The sequence below is a fragment of the Pinus tabuliformis genome, chromosome 5_1 (assembly GCF_031772625.1).
Source record: "Pinus tabuliformis cultivar Carrire ecotype Pingquan chromosome 5_1, CPIR1, whole genome shotgun sequence".
NCBI classification, from domain to species: Eukaryota; Viridiplantae; Streptophyta; class Pinopsida; order Pinales; family Pinaceae; genus Pinus; species Pinus tabuliformis.
In genome coordinates, this window is record NC_142305.1 from 532,304,515 (window position 1) to 532,322,491 (window position 17,977).

At 38.1% G+C, this 17,977-nt stretch overlaps 1 protein-coding gene across 2 annotated transcripts in view; it reads right to left on the bottom strand.

Annotated features, from left to right (window-relative positions):
• The window catches only part of LOC149165890 (uncharacterized), a 125,581-nt gene that overhangs the window by 31,135 nt on the left and 76,469 nt on the right, over nucleotides 1-17,977 (bottom strand). The gene's annotated exons all lie outside the window — the stretch shown is intronic.

Sequence of the window (17,977 nt, forward strand, 5' to 3'; positions counted from 1 at the left end):
TATTAAATATTAATGTCTTAATTATGTATTAATTAATTTAATATTATTATTGAAAAAAAGAACTCCATAAAATAGGAGTCAAGTAATGAAGTGCTTTGCTAGGGTTTTGTGCTGTAATTTTTGAATCGTCTGACAACATCTATATCGGTAGTACAACAAGGGTAGCCTTCACCTGGTAATTCTAATAGAGGGAATGAATATGCCAAGGGGGAGAGATCCCCTCCTATCGAACTGTGGCAACAGGGTAATCTAGCGGAAAAGCAAGCATCCCATCTGATAATCTTCAGGGAGCCAGCCCTAAAGAAGGCCCTGTTATGGGAGCTCAGTGGCAAGCAAGAATCTGAGGGCAATGCCTTCCCAGAGCAAACAAGAAGCCAAGATTTGTGATCCCCTCCAACAAATTGGAGAATTACAGCAAGTATATGAAAGATCATGCCCTGATCTACAAGTTTATTGGCATCTGGCCCTTGGAAAAGACCTGATCAAATGGGTCCATCTAAAATGGCAACCAAAAGTCCATATAGCCCTGAAACTAGGAGCCAGAGGCTTTTTTATAGTAATATTTTCTAACCTGAAGGATAAGGAGCGGATCTTTGAAAATGGTCCATATTTCTATTACAATGCGGGCCTTTTCATGAGATATTGGGAAGAATGTTACAACCCAGATCAAGAACAGTTCATGGTTACCCTAGTCTGGGTTCGTCCTTTTGCCCTACCAGTTGATTTCTGGGATCCAAAAATCTTGGAAGGGATCGGTAATTCTATTGGAAGATTCGTGAAAGTAGTTGAATCCACACGTTGAGGGAGATACACTTTGTATGCCCACATCTGTGTCTATATGAACATCACTGAGCCCCTTCCTAAATTTGTGGAGCTAGAGTATCAAGATGAAGTATGGCAGCAGTCGTTGGATTATGAACATATTCATTTTCATTGCATAATATGCAATGAGTATGGGCATATGTACAAGGCTTGCCCATTGAATCAAATGGAATCAGAGGATGCACAATCACCAAAAGAATCGGCCCAGCGACAAGACCCCGATGACAGCGTTCAAGAAGTCTCATACAAGAAGGGGGGGCCGAAACAGTCTCAATCCAATTCTTCGGCACATCCGTAGAAACCAGAGAACCATAATAGATTCGGCATACTGCAAGACCTAGGGGAGAGCTCCAAAACCGTGGATCATCAAAAAGATCCAGCAAGAGGGAGAGACATGCCGAAATCTAATCCCAAGCCAAAACGAAAATCCCAGATGGAACCCTTGGACTAAGAAGAACAAGAACAGCTGGTGGATCAAACCATCATGGACATCAATGGATCGAAGGAAGATCTGAGCGCAAAGGAGCAAGTGTTAAAACAATTATTGAATGAGTGGAGGAATCTAGATGAGAGATTCATACCAGAGGATTAAAAAATCTCTATCGAGATACCTTTTAGCAATATCAAGCCAAATAGGGCCAAAAACCACCTGACCCACCGAATATCTGTGGATCTCAAATGGGTAGCACTCCATAACAAAGTAGTCAAAGCAAGGGTGGAAAGAAACTTGGTCAGAAAAACCTTTATGAATCAATTCAGATGGTAGGGGTTCTGTTAGTCAACTCAGGACGGGTGGTACCACTTTCAACGGTCTTCCACCAAATCAACAAAGTTTCCCAATGATTGTAATCTCTTGGAATGTGAGAGGTCTCAACAACCGAGGAAAACATAGATATTTGCAGGATCGACTCAAAAAGGAGAAGCCTCAAATGCTTCAGGAAACTAAGGTTATCGAGGCAAGACTTAAGGACATTATTGGCCGCATGCGACCCAAGTATGATGTGGTAGCCTTGGATGCAAGGGGAAGTGTTGGGGGGATCGCCATTTTATGGAACCCTTCAGAGATCCTCTTCGATCATTGGTTCAACATGCCTCACATCCTTTCAGGGAGATTTAGGCATATTAGCACGAGTAACTAGGTAGGACTGTCAGTGGGCTACGTCCCTCACATTCCAGGGGGGAAGAAGTTTTCCTTCAGAACATAGGAAAGTTTAGGAATATGTGCAAGGAAAAACTATGGATCATTGGGGGAGATTTTAATCTTATAACCTCATTGGAGGAGAAAAAGGGAGGGATTAGAAGGCATGAACTAGAAATGGAGCTCTTCTGGGACTTGATAGTAGATATGAAACTAGTGGATATTCCCACCATCAATGGGCTATTCATGTGGAATAATCGTAGAGGGGGCCCACACCAAATAGCCTCCCGATTAGACTGATTCTTGGTATCAAAAGATATTATTAGTAAAGATATTTTCTTTGAAGCATTTATTATGCCCTGCCTTGGATCGCACCACTGGCCGATTCGGTTAGAAATGGTTCTGAAATTGGGCCACTGAAACAGACCATTATGATTCGAATCCTTCTAGATGCATGATCATTCCTTTCTTGATAAGGTAAAGGTTTGGTGGGAATCGAGTTCAGTGCAGGGCAAGAATTGTATGCATACCTTTCAACTTCGTTTGAAAGAGCTTAAGCAACAGATAAAAAATTGGAATAAATCAGAATTTGGTCATATTCTGAAAGATCAAGAACACCTCCAAGCTAGTATGCAAAGGATTCAACAACGGATGATCATTGAAGGTTGCTTTGGGCCCTTGACAATTGAAGAGGGAAATCTCCTAACTCAGATTGAAGAACGAAGAAAGCAGGAGGAAATTCTCTGGAAACAGAAATCCAGGGTTCAATGGCTTCGAGAAGGTGAGAGAAACACCTACTTCTTTCACAAAGTAATGATCCAACATAGGAAGCACAATTGAATTTCTTCACTGACTAACTCATTGGGAAACTAGTTGGTTAGACACGAAGAAATGGAAACACTCTTGGTGGATCATTTCCACAATCTCATGTCAGAACCATGTCTGGATACATCAGAAGCAAATGGGCAGATAACAAGACATATCCCCTAGTTGGTTAGCAAGGACCAAAATCTGGCACTCATGAGGGCCATCACTCTGGAGGAAGTTGAGGAGGTCGTAAAAGGCTTGGCCAATAAGAAAGCACTAGGGCTAGATAGATTCATGGAAGAATTATTTCATTCTGCTTGGCCTATCTTAGGATAGGACCTCCTAGAGGTGGTGGAGGAATCATGCAAATCGAAAAAGGTACCTCCCCGCTCTTAATTCCACTTTTATTGCTTTAATTCTGAAAACGACCCATTCAGAAGAACCCCAGGGGTTTAGACCCATAGCCCTTTGCAATGTTATCTACAAAATCATCTCAACCATTATGGTCAATCGTCTCAAGCCTCTTCTTCCTTCGTTGATTTCTCCTGAGAAAACTGGTTTTGTCCAAGGCCAAAAAATCCTAGATGGCATCATTACTTCCCAAGAGGCCATCCATTCCCTCAAATGCCTGAAATCTAAAGGTATGCTTATAAAATTGGATCTCTCAAAAGCTTATGATCGTCTCAGCTGGCCCTTCTTACTGAAAGTTCTGAAAGCCTTTGGTTTTGACCCTAGATGGATTGACTGGATCTACTCTCTAATATCCACCCCGGTGTTTTCGATCCTCATTAATGGCTCCCCTTCTCAGACCTTTAACCCGACCAAAGGCCTTAGACAAGGAGATCATATCTCTCCCTTCCTTTTCATTTTGGCTGCGGAAGGATTTCAAGGTCGATACATAAAATTTGCAGTCCAATTGGGTCTTCTCAAAGGAATTTGCCTGTGGGGTAATGATCTCCCCCTATCTCACCAACAATTCGTTGATGACATTATGTTATTCTATCAAGTCTCCCTCAAGGAAGTGCGACATCTCAAAGCTATCCTCCAAGACTTCATGCTAGCTTCTAGTACTCAGATCAATAATGATAAATCCAATATCTTCTTTTTCAACACCCTGGTTCCTAGCCAATCCTTCCTAGGTCGGATTCTGGGCTTTTGCATTGGATCTCTTCCATCCAAATATTTGGGAATCCCCCTTGTGTTCAATTCTCTAAGAAACTCGTGTTGGAAAGGCCTTCTAGAACGAATTCAATCTAGCCTTCAAAGCTGGTCTTTTCGATCTCTGAATATAGTGGGTCGGGTGGTCCTATTGAAGGTTGTTCTCCAATCAATTCCAATTTATTAGTTATTGGGCCCAGCTGCTCCAAAAATTGTTTGTACTAATATGACAGGCATTAAAAAAAAAAATAATGACAGGGGGGCTTGGCCTCCAAGACCTTCATACCCTTAATCAAGTGATGGGTGCGAAACTATGGTGGCATTGGATTCAAGGAGGATTAGATCTATGGAAGACTATTTGGAACTGTAAATATAATATGCCCTCCACAATGGAAGAAAGACTGAGGGTGCAGGAAACCCCAAGGGGATCCTCAATATGGAACTTAGCCTCTACTAATAGAGATCTCATTCGTAATCACACCTTCTGGGAAATAAGGGATGGGAATAATGCTCTCTTCTGGCAGGATCCTTGGAAACAATGGGAAAAGCTTCTTAGTCACAAGGATCTTGCTGATATCTTTCTCTTCACCATAAGCCACAACAACCTATCGGTTAATCAATTCTGGAATCCCTTTTCTCAGGCACACTAGAGGCAATGGAAAAAGAAACAACACTGAAATAACTCTCCTGACTCAAATCAGTGGGATATTTTAGATAAAGAGCTTCAATCCAGAAAGATAGTTATTTCAAAAGGACCTGATATCCTTTGATGGGGTTATAAAACCAAGGGCATGTTTACCATAAAGGAAGCTTATCAGATCGTAGCAGAGGAACTTAAAAATCAACATAACCCCCTCTGTAGGTAGATGTGGACGGGACAATTTTGGCCAAAGGTATCATACTTCCTGTGGTTGGTGTGCAGTAGTCGCATCCTAACTTGGGATCAAATCCAAAAAAGAGGTTTTCAAGGCCCGTCCTTTTGTTGCATGTGTGTTGCACAAAATGAAACTATGGAACACCTCCTGAACCTCTACCCCTTTGTGGTTCAGTTATGGCACAACATTGATTATCTTTTTGGCCACCTAGACAGAGATATCAACAACATTCGGTCCACTTTGGAGACCTGGCGGCAAGGAATCTTCTCTAGCCCTGTCGTAAACAGAGCGTGGAACCTCTCACTTGGTTTCCTCCTTTGGGGGAAAGAAAGGAATAGGAGGATTTTCAAGGATCATAAGCTCTCTCACTCAGAGTTATGGGTTGGGGTCCTTCAAAACATCCGAGAAACAATCTTAGCTGAGAAATGGCATCCTGACGATTGGAAGGTCACCCCTCAGGAAGCGAGGATCCTTTCAGCCCTGAACCTATCCCCGCAAATGCTTGCCCCTCATCCTGGAAGTTGAGGGTCCCCCCTCAACCTTCTCCCTCTAGATTCCATGGTTCTCCTTACGGTTTCCTCAAGCTAAACTTTGACGAGGCCTCCAAAAGCAACTCAAGGGATGCTACCTTTGGAGGATTATTTAGAGACCCCCAGTGTTGTGTTATTAGAGTATATGCTTTAGACTGTGGCAAGGCCAACAACAATGAAGTTGAGTTCAATGCAATCAAACACGACTTACTCATAGCAAGACGTGAAGGGTTCAAAAGAATTTTTGTTGAAGGTGACTCCTCTCTTGTCATTGACACAATTAAAAAACTCAATCAAGGTACCCAGTGGGAAAAGATTAGCAAAAGTTGGAGGACAACACGTCTGATCCAAGAAATTAGTGAAATTATTAATGGCTTCAACTACATCATCCCCTCGCACGTCCGATGTTCTGGAAACAAAGCTGCAGACTTAGGGTTGCGTTCATCTGGGAAAGTGGGTATATGGAAGAGGGGTTGGAGCAACTAAATCTTATTTTGGACCAGGACTCAGCGCCTAATCAAGGTGCGATCTAGCTCAGGATCCATCTAGGGATTGTGGACATGCTTAATCATATTTATGAAGGGGATGGTAGGCGACCTTACCCATGCCCTCGCACGTTTTACCACTTTAAGGGAGGAGACAGTTGTAGCCATCAACAAAATTTCGCAGCAAGGTTTGGCAGAGATTTATTAAGTCGGGGGGTGGGAGTTGGGATTTTCATGAACCCATATGTCTGACAATTCGTTTGGCTTCATGGTGTTCACAGTGGTATTCGGTGGTCCAGTAGGCAGAGGTCTCAAACAATTGAGCACTGGTTTGAAGGCTCTGGAGCATGGAGAGGAACCTTGGTTGTGACTAGTCTTTGCAAGTGGATGGCATTCTCGGCCTGGTATGTCTTCATTCTTATCCTTTCTTGTGGGTTGGGGATCACCATTTTCTATGTGCCCTATGTAAGGAAAGGAAAAGGCTTATTTATGGTTTGAAAGCTTCTCTGACTGGCTATAATGGCATTTTTGTTCATATTACGTTGGTTTCAGTCTTTTGCGACACATTATTATCTCGTATGGGATTGTTTTGGATGTTCAGGGTTATATGTCCTTTGTATACTGCATGCGGGGATGATGGGTTTGGGGGTCAAGTAATTTGGTCAACCCCAAAGAAGGGAAGGGCACGGTAGTTGTGCCAAGCTGTGTTTATGCACTCGGTGATCCCATCCGAGTGAATAAGAACAGGGGGACCGTTTCCAACTTCCTGTGGAGGTCTTTCACCCTTGGGGGTTACATGCTTTCCTCTATATATTGGCCCAGGCTCTCGTTTTTTGGCGAGGTGCATTGCATGAAGGTTTCGCTCATGTTTTACAGTTTTCTTTTTAGGTTTAAGTTTAATGTTAATTGCATGTTGCTTCCATGTCATGTGAATACTCCAGTTCTACATAAACAAGTTCTCGATATGTCCATTGCGTTGCTGGTTGGGTCACGGGTGGGGGCATGGTTAAAGAACTGGATGAAGGGCAGTGTGTCTTCTTTCACCATGGTTAAATATTCTCCAGGTGCGGGTGCCTCTGGGCATGGAGGTCGTGGTTGTAACTCTCATGCTGGTAAAGGAAAGGGTAAGGGCTCGACTTCAGGCAAGCCTCCAAGGCAACGAGGCAGGAAATCTGATGCCTAGATCTTGCAGGAAACGGTCCAGGCTTATAACAGAGGGACTCTTGCCCAGGTGAAGCAATTGATTTCATCTTGGGAGGTGGAATTAAACCAGAAGGCAGAAATCGAGCCTCTGACGGAGGATTGGAGTGGGTTGATTCTCGATCCTGGGCATACCCGCGGTCGTCTTACCTTGTACAAACAGTCCGTCCATCTCTTCTGGATGATGAAGAGCATCGTCGCCAAAGCCATTATGTCCTATCCAATTGTTTATGAAAATCCTGACCCTGGTCTTCAAGAGATTTAGAAAGAACTTCAGTTGATTCAATTGCAAATACAACAACAAAATGCTCGCCTTGGTCAAATTGAATGTCACATTCCCTGTCTGTCGCAATCTGAATTTCCAGGCTCAAGTGCAAAAGACCCTGCTCTGATGGAGTCATCTGATGAATAGAAGCTGAAAGATCATGTCTGATATATTTTTTGGTTTTATGTTCTGATGTATATGTTGTTTCGAATTTTTGTTTATAGTTATACAGTATGTAAATGGTTTCCAGAAGTTAAGGCCTATAAGGCCATGCTAGATAGACTCAAATTGTTTAAGTTTTGGATGGCATACAATGAAGTTCGGTGACCAACAAACCCGGTTCCCCGTCAGGAAGGTTAAGGCCACAAAATGCTTATTATGAGTGTAACATGCTTTATGATTTGAAATGAATGAATGAAAGGTACTGTCAAGCTTACAATTATTATTATTATTATTATATATATTAATATTATTAATTAATAACAATAATATTGTTGGTAGCAAATTGTGCCTAAAATAACATGATATAATGTAACAAAAAAATTGGTTAATTTTGTGTTACTTTTTTTTGTTAATTTTGTCTTAATTCTCTTCTATATAATCATTCCAATTGACAATCCTATTCGCTGTTCGGATCCCTCATATTGGGTCTTATCGAGACCCGTACAACAACTATATTTTAAAATTGACCCTAACCACATTAATAAATGTAGTTGATATCAGTTGTAAGTGTCAACTTAATATACGACCCTAATATTAAATATTAATTATGTATTAATTAATTTAATAGTATTATTATATATATTAAGGCATAGTCTAACTTATAAATGAAATAGTTTTTTTTGTTGGAATTCACCAAAATATGGTAATATAATTTCAAGATTTTTTGTTGTTTAAAATATATTTTGAATGCATAAATAAATTTTGATTAAAATTAACCAAAAAAAATGTCATGAAAAAGATCATTTCGTCTATAAATTAGACTACACCTATATATTAATATTATTAATACTAGCAATTGCACCGAGAGGTGCAAAGCAATGCCGATAGGAGGGCTGGGGGAATGTGGAAGACAATAATCAAGCAAAATATATTTTGGACAATGAAATACAATCAAAATGTAGTAGGAGGTTAAATTTAAGAAGAAAGTTACCATAACATAAATGTCCCAGAACAATGACAATCCTTATCGACACAAGGTACACAGTAGAGGAGTTCAATTTCTTTGGGATCTTTTAAAATGGCAGAAATAAATTCTAAACATAGAAATTATGAGGTATCTATCAGCGAAAGATATCATTGGCAGTTGGCATAAATGGTTTATATTAGTAAGCGGGTGTAAATATGAGCAAAAATCAAGTTACAAATAAAATTGTTGTATCAATGAATGTTGTGAAAGTACTCGTGAAAATTTCTATGATAGGGACAACTGAGTAGAACATTCCTTTTAAGAAAGGTTACGTTTGCATTTATGTGAAAAGGTTGTTGGATAATTATGTCATTTATATACAATAGTCCTTTGCAAAATGATTGAAATATTGGTTGAGATAGCTCTCCTAAAATCCACAAATGGTTCATCATCATTACCAAGTAAGAAAGGTACTTAATAATTAAATTTATCTCCAAGCATCATGGTGTCCACTATTCTTTTTAGAAAAGAAAAAAAAAAAGGAAAAAGAAAAAGAAAACCTAACAACCTACCACCTACAATTACCAGACCAAATGCACTTAGACCAACCATCGAAAACTATTAGGTCCTACGATATGGAACTTTTCATAAATATTATATAGAGTGTTTGTTTTTCCACAATCAATTCAACCATTCATACTAATAAACTCAGAGAGATCACACTTCGCCACCATTGGGAAGGAACCTTCCAGTTTCGAGGATGTAACTCCCATGAAAACCATTTTTCTTTGAAAGTCCACTCACGCTTATGGATAGGAACACTTTTGGACTAAACAACAGAATGTTATGCTCATCATTGAATATACATTTACTCGAATATAACTCATTCACTTCCATCTTAAGGACTCAATAAGCTTAAAAGTTTTTTCGTTGATAAATTCCTTTACCGAACTCTCGCGGCCCGTCCACCCCACTATTATGCTCATCATTGAGTATACATTTACTCGAATATAACTCATTCACTTCCATCTTAAGGACTCAATAAGCTTAAAAGTTTTTTTGTTGATAAATTCCTTTACTGAACTCTCGCGGCCCGTCCACCCCACCGCCCTCCTCCGCCCCCTCCCCACCTTCACACTAGTGCCATTCATATCCATTCAAAGCCCATTCAACCTACAATGCATTCTCCTATAAATAATTAATTTCCCATAGAGTTCTCTGCATAAATTCAAATATGAGTTTTTGAAGGAATCTGATATTTCTACAATTTGATCATTGATTTTTGTTTATATGTTTTTGTTTTTTCTTGTTTTTTGTTTTTTTTTTGTTTTTGTTTTTGTTTTTTTGTTTTTTTTAGCATTAGCTCTTCGTTGTTTCACATCAAGGTAGAGAGATGATGAATTCGATGGATTCTTGAGTGAAAAATACTAAATCAAGAATCAAGAAAATCTCGACAAGATGTTGCTAGAACCGTTCCTGGGCCGATCAGGGAGAAGAGGAATGAAAAAAAATGCCTAGAAATGCAATGGGTAACACATGCACAGACGCTGCACTAAGCAAGAACATATTTATCACCACATGTTTATGCATATACTAGCGAATGTTTTTTATTCAACAAAGGTAGACAGAAATGAGGCTTTGCGATTGGTTGGGGTGAACAATACTTGCCCACCCTAACCCCTTAGAGAAACACTTATTATCATAATAATTAGCTTCTTAATTAAATATATTTATATATATGAGTTAAATTTCATAGTGGAATAATGTGTTAAATTTCAAAATCAATTAGATAAACATAAGAAAATGATTTTTTTCCACATCCATTTAACTTTATCAAATATATTTAAAAAATATTCTTAAAAGATAATCTTGCTTCTTTTTCCATATTAATTATTAATTTAAATAAAATAAATATATTTCACTTTATAGATTTTTTTTAAGAGAAATATATATATATATATATATATATATAATTTCAACAAAATATAATTTTCCCAATATATATATTAAAATTAATATTTAATTTCAACAAAATATATTTTTCCCAATAGGAAAAATAATATATGTGTGTGTAATATTTCAAAAAAAATAGTAATAATAAAAAAATATTTCAATATTAATGATAATTATAATATTTTTATATTAATTTTAAGTAAGATAATTTATATTAATTATATATTTATATTTATTTATTTGTAATCCCTTTGTAATTTTTCTCATATTCAATATAGAACACATACATATTTAATTTAAAACTATTTTAATTCATAAAAAAAATTGAAAATATATTTATATTTAAAAGAATTTAATCTCTCTTCATATATTTACAATAAAGTTCACCTTGTAATTAGCTTGCCCTTTGTAGTTGGGATCGGGGTTGCTCATGTTCTCAAAGCAATAATTTCTAAGGGTGTAATCTATGGACATTTCCTCGTCTTCATGGGTGTATCATTGTCTATCACTACATTCCCGGTGCTTGCTAGGATACTTGCAGAGCTCAAGCTTCTCACCACTGATGTAGGACAGTTGGCCATGGCTGCAGCTACAGTCAACAACATGGTTGCTTTGGTTCTTCTGGCCCTGGTAGTAGCTCTTTTAGGTACAAACAAGAGCCCGTTGATATCAATCTATGTTCTTCTATGTGGCATATGATTTGTGGTTTTCATGATGGTTGTGGAGAATCCTCTTGCCGTTATGACAAGTTTCTGCTTTTCATCATTATTAATAATTCTCTCAATGAAAAACAAAGAGAAGAGCTTATGCAAAATTCCATTGGTACGATCGATGCTTTCATAGTCCTTGTGTTCGTGAGCAGGGCTTGTTATCATCTCAATCACTAGGATTCACAAATCATCTATTTATGTGCACTAAAGAAAGTTTCTGAGATTGCTTATGGCGAAGACTATCCTCAAGTCCTTCCCCGTCGACCCTAAAGACTATCCTCAAGTCCTTCCCCGTCAACCCTGTAGTGCTTGCCAGATTTTTCACGATCTATAGAGCGAGCTCTGCCACCTCGGTTGCAAAGGGGATCTTCTTGTCCCTTTCGATTTCGAGTTGGAACTTGGAATGTGTTGGGTTCTAATTGAAGCTCGTTGGGTTTTAATTCTTTAAGTGAGATATTTTAGGAAGTAACCCTTTGATGCAATTGATTTTATGGCGGTTGGAGCGCTCTTCTACCATGTTTTTCACTATGGGTCAACCCTAGCAAAACAAATCCTCCCCTATTTGAGTCGTTTGAGTACTGTAGAGTAGCTACAGATTCCATCAATCCAGCGATGGTCATCACCTGAATGCAATTCTACTTATTCTCCACCAATTTAGAGATGATCTGTGCAACTGCTTTTCAAATCTCCTCCTAGTCAACATTCTTGAAATTCAGCATGTCAATTAGCCTCTCCACCATATCTCTCATGGTTTTGATCGCCCTCAAATTTTTTTGTTTTGTTTTGTTTTTGTTTTTTTGTTTTTTTTTTTTTTTGCTTTTTGTTTTTGTTTTTTGGTTTTGTTTTTGTTTTTGTTTTTTTTTTTTTTTGTTTTTGTTTTTGTTTTTGTTTTTGTTTGTTTGTTTGTTGTTTTTGCAGACTATTCATTTCTCGAAGCATGGAGAATGCTCGAGCACCTGTGAACTGCCAATCGCCACAACTAGACTTAAGAAACTCTACGTTTTATGACACAAATTTCATCTTTGAAGCGTCAAAAATGTTGCCATTGACGCACCACTGAACATGCTCTAATGGGGTTCACTCCTATCAGGTGCTTTTCCAAAATAGACCATCACATCGTTGTGCTTTTCTTTGGAGGCCCAAATTCGGTTCCATGTGCCAATTTAATAGCATCTTTAGTAGCAAATTGTGCCTGAAATAACATGATATAATGCAATGAAAAGAATGGGTTAATTTTGTGTTAATTCTCTTGTATATAATCATTCCAATTGACAATCCTATCGGTTATTGGGAATCTCTCATGCTGGGCCTTATCAAGGCCCATTAGAGTAACCCATCGAATTGTCGAATTCCACCATGCTATCATGATTCTACACAATTATCATAATGTACAAATAGTTTGAGCATTAAATAGCATTTGAACTATGTAAATTAAGTAACTTAAATTTGCATTTTGAAATTTGTAAAATAAAGATATTCTTAAAATCCATACTCTTTAAAATTGACCAATAAAAATGCTTAGGAAAAAAATACTCTAAAATATCACAACACATCAGCAAAGTTTTCAGGGTATGCTAAAATATCACACCACCCAAGTTTTCAGTTGAATAAGTAATATTAATGAAACCATTACTTCTCTTAAATTTATAACCTATGTTAACCATACAACATCTTTGAGAGTTGACAAGTGGTAATTGTATTTGATGTGGGAGGAAAGATTATAGGGAAGAAGATAATGAGAACACATTTGTTATCATTGTTGTTCAAACATTAATAACCATCGTACAAAATAAGAGAATGGAGAAGGATCACTAGGGGAAGAGAATACAAGTAGCTGCTTAATAGGTGGTAAAACAATAATAATTTAATTTAATTTGTTATTCTTTCTTTTGAAACTGAAAACCACGACCTTTCATTTCTCAAACCCTTAATCTAAACAACTGAATTGTGAATTAGAGAAAGAATATTCCAAGAATATCAAATCAAAACCGTCCAAATAATTTTTTCTTCATGAAAAAATAAAATTCTTCAAGTCCAATTCCAGTGTAGACCAAACCTACAACGTAAAAAAAAGAATACTAAGCATCATAGCCTCGATCCAATGAACCTCTGTCATAAAAAGTTTACTACAACAAAATTTAGAATGCATTTTTTGGCAAGATTGTAAATTTATTATATTTAAAATACAAGTGTATAAATAAATTTAGCACCTTGAAAAGATCTTTGTAATATCTAATTTTTTATTATATTGCTAAAACTTAAGATTCCAAAAAATTCTTATTAAATTTTAACAAAAAATCACTCAATCAAATAAATAAATAAACTAACTCACTAACTAACTATGTCAAAACTATTGTAAACAACACTAGGAAGATACAAACCATTTATTTCTCACATGCCCTATGACGAATTTCTTTTGGTTAAGGATCACTACTTCCCTACATTTGCAAACTATCTGGTCTGGGCAAAATGTAGGCGAGGCAAGGCTTGGCTCAAATGGTGGACTGAAGCACAATCTCATAAAGACAAGAATCTGTCGTTGCTTATTTGTTGGGGTATATGGATTAATAGGAACAAATCTATTTTTATGGATGCCAAGATAAATTGGGAAACTTCATGTACAATGTTGATGGCTATTTTTAACTTGATCCCGGATGACCCTGTCAGCAAGCCCCCCCGAGTCACTGTCTCAGAATTTATCGATTCTAATCTTCCCTGGGATTATTTTGATGGCTCGGCTCAGGCCAATGGCTGTGGGGGAGGGGTGGGCGGTTTTGCATATCGACAACCTTGTGTCCTACAGAATCCAAGTTGGCCTGGGCAGGGGTACCAACAACTATGTTGAACTCAACAGTCTTAAATATCTCCTTCTATTTGCAAGAGAACTAAATTGCCAAAAGATACAGATTTTTGGGGACTCACAACTCACTATAAATTGGATAAACGATGTATATCATTGTCACTTGCACACACTCAGAGACACTCTGGCTGATATCATTACTTTAAAGTCTCAATTTGATTCTTTTGCATGTTCACACATATACAAGGAAAGGAATGAGATCGTTGATTGTCTTTCCAAAGCAACGGCGCAATTGAACAAAGGACAATGACAGATTCAGGAATTCAAGGAAGGTACCTTCTACCGTTTTTACCACCAACCATTCATGGATATGAATGGGCTCAACACTGAATGATCCCTTGATCATTCCATTTTTGGTTTTTGGTTCTATGTATATAATCTTATTGTTATACTTTGTTGTTTTTACTTATGGGACCGAACTTAGTTTTATCTTGTTTCTAATGTATTATCTGGACTTCTTTGAAGTTTATTATCAACTACATCATGGATGTTTTTTGTAAAGCTTAACTATACTACTTGAACTGCTCCTCAGTGATTGCATCTCATACATGCAACATTATACAACATGTAATTTTCTTATCTTATTAATGAAAATTATGCCTTTTTCCATGGAAAAAAACTATGTCAAAACTAAATACTCTACACATTTAAGGGGATGGTGTGGCCAGTCCCTTGCATGCACAAGGTATGTTGGTGCTTGACTATTAATTTTTGACCTAGGTTTGTTGCTTGTGGCATGCTGAACGAAGTCCCTAGTAGTACCAGCCCTTTCGGCAACACCTGTGAAACATGTGAGGTCTCACTCCAGACACCTAACGGGGGTTGCAAGCTGAGAAGGAAATGGGATTCTAATGGACACCATTTTCTCATAATAGTCAAGCCCTTAACACGTAGCTACACTACCTATCATTCTCAGAACTTGCACAGTGCATTATTCACAAGAGAATTTAATAAAAAAAATCTCTAATGATGATCCAAATTATGCAGGAAAGAAATGAAATACAAACTTAAACTAAAACACAAAGCTACAATGAAAACTGAACTTCAATTCATTAATAACAAAATACTCAAATTGTTTAAATGTAGAATGAAAATGAACTAGCTCAGGCGTTGGTAGCTTATCTTTTAGAAGATATGTGACCACTATATGCCTTCTTAACTGTGTTACAATGAGGCTTAGAGGCCTTTTTATTAATGGGAAAACCCTAAACATCCAAAAACCTAACACTAGGAGCTGAAGCGCCAAAAGTTTGTAGGCCTTGTTGGGATTAGTTGGAACATCAACTTCCTAGGGTTCTAATTTGGCCACATGATCTTCGTTTGGCGTGCATGATACCTCGCTAGAAATATCTATTCGAGGACAACAAATTTTTCGAAAAAGTCCCTACCCATGTGATATGAATTGGGGCAGATTAGTAATGTTGTGCTAATTCCCCTCATCATAATATAAAAATGTGCTTGAGGTTTGACTCCAAAATAGCAAGTAAAAGCATGAATTTTATGTGTTTTTACTTAAGTTAGTTTCATGAAGAAAACTTAAAACATGAAACTAAAACACTGAATGGAAGCATGTATCAAATAATAATACACCAGCCATTGATAAAGGAGTTCACCCCTCCTGGGCTACATCTCCTTGGATCAGCTCTAAAGGCATGACCCCTTCTCATTATGCTCAAAATTCTTCAATGGTAAAGAGTACATAAGTGTGCTGACAAAAATAGTGGCTAATTTCCCCTTCAAGTAAACATTCTTCTGCAAAGAACCCTCACTCTTAACACGACAACCTACAGTTAGTCATGAAACAATCAACAAGCTAAGGGATCTCAAATCAAGACCCCATACTCCAACTTCTAAGAGCATAAACAGTACTACAATCCACTTGAAGTACTTAAACAAGTCTCTTTCTCCAAACACATATAGAGAAAATAATAAATAAAGCTACAACATTGTTGTAATGGCTCCTTCAAAAAGTACATGGAGGCTGGAAGACCCCTGCAAGGTCATCTCTACCTTCATACTCCATAAACTGAATCAACACTCTAGTTGACTAGGGCACCCATAGGCTTCACTTTACAAAAATCCTATCTAAAAGTGCTCCTTTGCTCTTGAAACCTGTTCCAATGAGTTCAAAATGCCCAAAAATGGCTATCTAGCCTCTTTTTTGCATCCCATTTGGTCGAAAATTGTCTTAGTTATGACTTCTATCAGTCTTTCCACAATTTTCTCCTCCAAATCTAGCTTACTGCCAGTAAAATTCATTATTTGCAGTTAAAACTCATAGTTCCACCGAAATCAGTGGTCCCACCAACTTTCCCACCTATCTCGCGGTTAAGGGTTGAGTGGTCACATGCAGAGTGGTGGTCCGGTGGAAAAGGCTACGGTTCTGCAACTCTGTCAGATATCGTAATCGCAATTGACTATCAGTGGAGAGACAAACGTCAACACTCCTTCAGAAATTGTGATCGTCGATCTAGTGGACCCGACGAGTTATAAACTACAACTCTGAAACATATCACATCCGGGACTTATCGCTTATCGCAATCGACAGATAACCCCAAGCCTAAACAACAGGCACTGTGATACACGGATCTGCCGGGATTATGAAACACAACATATAACATATCGCATCTGGCAGTCCTATCACAATTGACACTTTCCCTTGGTGGATATCAAAGTCCATACACTACGATAACAGCGGACCCGTCGGGGTTATAAACTGGAATCTAAAGTCGCATTGCATCGGGGATATTTTGTCGCATTTTGCATCGACAAAGAACGAGCGGTAATGTAATGCAGGACTTCCTGCGATTGCGATATGCGATAAATTGCATCACAACCGTGCTTGAACTGTGCGCTGATTCTTAACTCCTTTGATATGTGATTGTGATATCGCATCGCAACCCATCCTACCGGGGGCCGATTCTGCAACACCTTCCCCTTCGCCGATTGCGATCGCGATTTGTGATTGCCTTATCGCATCGCAATCCTTCCTGCTTGGGGGTCAATTTCTAATTCTAACCTGAATTTTGCTCCGATATGCAATATGTGGGGGCCAATGGAAACCTTCCACTTGGTGCTTTCCCATTCGCTGGGACCTTTTCCATGTCATCCAATCCTGCCATGTGAGCAAGTCAAACCTGAACTTTGACTGGCTCTAACTTCTGCATACGAGCTTAGATTTGAGTCCCGTTCACACCATTGGATTCAGAATGACGAGTTCTTCAATATGAAGCTAAGCTTATCAAAATTTTGACACTTTGAATTTTTGACAAATTTTGAGCTCATGATCACTCTTCCCCACTGAAAAACTTTTGGTCTCCAAAAGCATTAAATAATCTACAACTTTTTGTACTTTGTCTGCACCGCAAGTGTCCTACAGGTCATCCTATCTTCTCCTTCACCTCTGTTCTTCGGAGCCATAAACGATGAGCTGACACCTACCCATGTCACTATGGCCATCCACAGTAACATCCTTCCCAAGAAGAATTCCAAGAATATGAGCACTTTGGAATTGCTTATCTGCAAAATCCTTATCAAGAATAAGATCCTAAAAGACTTTGCCAAATGAACCCAAACAAGCTTCACATAGTGAATACTTGTATAACTTGAGTGCTACACACATTTGGAACATACTAAATGTGTTGCAACTACTCATACAAAAGTTTTAAAATGCCCTCTTTTTTTTTGACAAAATGGAATAAACTTGACTCCCAAATTTCTCCATTCAAATTGACTATCAACAAGCCAAACTAGTATTGTAATTGCTTAAGAAAACACTTTTGCATTTAAGTTATTTATTTATGAACATCACTTTTACAAATTACCCAACTATGGGGATATGCAACTAGTGCAAAACAAAAATTTGCAAACTTCAGTTGGACAAATAGTCTGCCCATTTCTTACCCAACCAGGTGAATGAATCCTCTATTTGAACTTTCTCTTCTTCTGAAGCTGCTTCAGGGATGGTTGCATCTTGCGCCACTTTTTCTTTTGTCGCTTCATCGTCTGGTGCTTGCATGATTTGCTTGCGCTTACCAGGATGAAG